Source organism: Apaloderma vittatum, unplaced genomic scaffold (assembly GCF_000703405.1).
Source record: "Apaloderma vittatum isolate BGI_N311 unplaced genomic scaffold, ASM70340v1 scaffold423, whole genome shotgun sequence".
Lineage (NCBI taxonomy): Eukaryota > Metazoa > Chordata > Aves > Trogoniformes > Trogonidae > Apaloderma > Apaloderma vittatum.
Window position 1 is genome coordinate 67,443 of NW_009707281.1, and position 2,993 is coordinate 70,435.

Below are 2,993 nucleotides of genomic sequence, written 5' to 3' on the forward strand. Positions count from 1 at the left end.
TCTCTGGGAACGGCGGGGCAAATGCGTCACTGAGCTGCCTCTAGCAATCCCCGCGTTAGAGAGAGGCTATGCCAAAACGCTCCGTACCGCACATTCCTCCTCTGCTGCTGCCCTGGCTTTTACCCTTCACATGTTGTATCCTCCGGCCACACGTGTTCGATGCCCCGAGCTGGGCAGAGGAAAGTTACTGTGCGGTGAGTAAAAATGCCTCAGCCCCTCCGTGCCTGCCCTGACCTTGCCCATGATCACACAGGAGCACAAGTGATGCTCTTCACCTTACATCCCTCCCAAATGCCCCTCAGAAACCCCAAAATAGAGGGGAATAAAAAAATACAACGCCCAAGCAACAACAGCAACAAAACCCACAAAGCCAAATCTTCTTAAGGATAAAGGAGACTATCAGGTGATGACAACATGAAGTTCATGACCCACAGGCTTCTGCAGCACAGAGAAGAAACGAGGGTTTGAATTGCTAAACAGGCAGAACTGGGAGAGGGGACAGCATGAGAGGCACCCTAAAAGTTTACGAAACAGGAATTTAAAGAGGGAACTTTTTGGCTCAGACCCATCCGAAATATCTTAGCAAATTGGCTGTGCAGCCTTTTTTGTTGTTGTTTTTGCTCACAGCAAAAGGCCTTGTAGGTGTTTCTGCTTTCCAGCTTTTGAGGATGGAGTATGGAGTTACATGATGAGTTCTGACTCTGAAATAATCCTAAAACTCCTTCTCTGGAGGACAATCTAGACCAGAGCTCTGCCGCCCTTCTTTCTGCACCAGGACTCCTCCAAACTGGCCCAGCACACCCTGGGACCTGGGGAGGAGAACACAGATCTGCAGCCCACTCTGGATTTCTTGCTGCTTTTTTTCTTTTTTCCTTCTGGTGTGGAGCAACTTTGCTGCTGCCTGACTTGTTGCTACGTCCTGGCTTTCTGCTCCTGGGTGGGGAAAAGCTTGCATGGTACCTGCTCCATCTCCAGGCCACTTGAGATGCCCCTCCACTGGGCTCCTTTCTTGCATGTCCTGGTCCCTCCTCTTCTGTGCTGACCCCGTGGCTTGAAAGCACTTGAACTGAAGCAGAGAGTAATATGTACGTGCTCAGAGAGGTGGAAGTCCTCACGAGGCTGAGTACCACAGGATTAGGGGTGAGATATAGCTGTAGGCATGTTCCTCCTGCGTTCCCTGACCATCTGCGCAGGGGAGGTGCAGGGCTGCTTCTCTTCTGCCACGTGGCCGTCCTTTACCTGAGGTCTGCATCACCCGGCTCCTTTTGCCCTAGGATTTCACTGTAAATAGGATTTTGTATTTTCTCTGACTGTTGCTAATAAATTATTGCAAAACTGCTGCTGCTGTTGTGTGGTCTCCTTGCCGAGGGAATATCTGGTTGCACGGGTGGTGCTTCATCCCCTGAAAACAGAAAAGATAAACAAGACAGTGGCATGGCCCAAAGTTTTAAGAGTGGCCAGGCTGTCCCTTCTCTGGTTATGACTGAGGAACACATCCTACGCAAAGCAATAAAATGCACGTGGCTCCAGCAAAGGCATCAGGCGTGGGAAGTATCTGAGAACTGAGGCTCCTCGAGTGAAGATCCTGGTCTCTCAGACTATAAGTGACCACAGGATTAAAAAACAAGGAGGGTAACCAAGTGTTGTAAGCAAGGCAACTGCTCCAAGGGAACTTTCTGTAGCTCTGGAGAGCAAACTGACGTGCTAAGCTTTGTCTAGAGTCAAGGGGAGAAAGAAATGCCTCCAGAGAGCAATTCACCTGACCTAAATTAATGCCTCCACAGGGAAAGCTCATCTCTCTCTCCATCAGCTCTGAAGGGCTGATTAGTTCAGGCTATTGGAGCTCTCAGAGGAGAGAAATCCCAGCTGCGGCGTCTTGTTGCCACAGATCTGTGCTTGTTCAAAGGTGCTGTGCCCAAAACCAGGCGTGAGATTTGTTTCCCAAGAAGTGTGGCTACGCAGTGTGCTGCAGCCACTATGGGCTGTCCTGCCCACAGCTGCGTTTTCTGCAGCAAGAAAGTACTATTTCCTGGTGTTTTGCTGTGGCAAATAACCGAAGTGGAGCATTTCCATGCTAACTGCAAGGTGGCCATGAGCATTTGCATGAGGCATCGTTAGCTGTTCCTGTAATTACCACAAATGGGATAAAAGGCTGATGATTCAGTCAATGTTTGGCTCTTGAAGAAAGGGACAAAAGTTTGCTTGGCTTAATCAAAGTGGGGCTCCTCAGAGGTAGGATGCGGGGATGCAGGACAAGGGAGGAGACGACGATTCATCAGGGTGTGAAGGATGCTGGGAAGAGGAAGGGATCGTGCTGTTTCCCACACCTGTAGCAAATAGGACAGGAATTTGAGGGCTCTAAATACAGCCAGAGTAAGTCAGAGGAGATCTCCAGAACCCTGAATTCCACCACTTGGAGAAGGGGTAATTTTTTATTTACTTTCATACTTTTTTCTGCCGAAGTGCCTTCCCTTGTGTGCCTGAGGTGTTTTGAGGAAGGATGGCACTTCAGGATACAGTTTAGTGGTCATGGTAGTTATGGGTTGGCGGTTGGACTAGATCTTAGAGGTCTTTTCCAACCTTAATGATTCTGTGATTCTTGATGCCAGCTCTGCACAGACCTTGGCACGGCGTGGGGCATCCCTGCCCATCCCTGCTTGGTTCTTCCATGGAAAGAACCAAACGCGAGAAGGGCCGGATTCAGACAGGAGTTGTTCACCTGCATTTCTGAGCTCCTGGCGCCCTCTGCTCTTCACGCTGTGACAGCAAATGAAATGCAAGTGCTCTGTCTCAACTTGACCCTGAAACCTTCCACATGCCAACACCTTCCCTCCTTTAACAGCGAGATTTCGTTTTGTTATCACAGAATGCTCAGGGTTGGAGGGACCTCTGGAGATCCAAACCCCCTGCCAGAGCAGGCTGCACAGGGTGGTGTCCAGATGGGTTCTGAGTCTCCGGCTCCCGAGAAAGAGCCTCCACCAACTCTCTTGGCA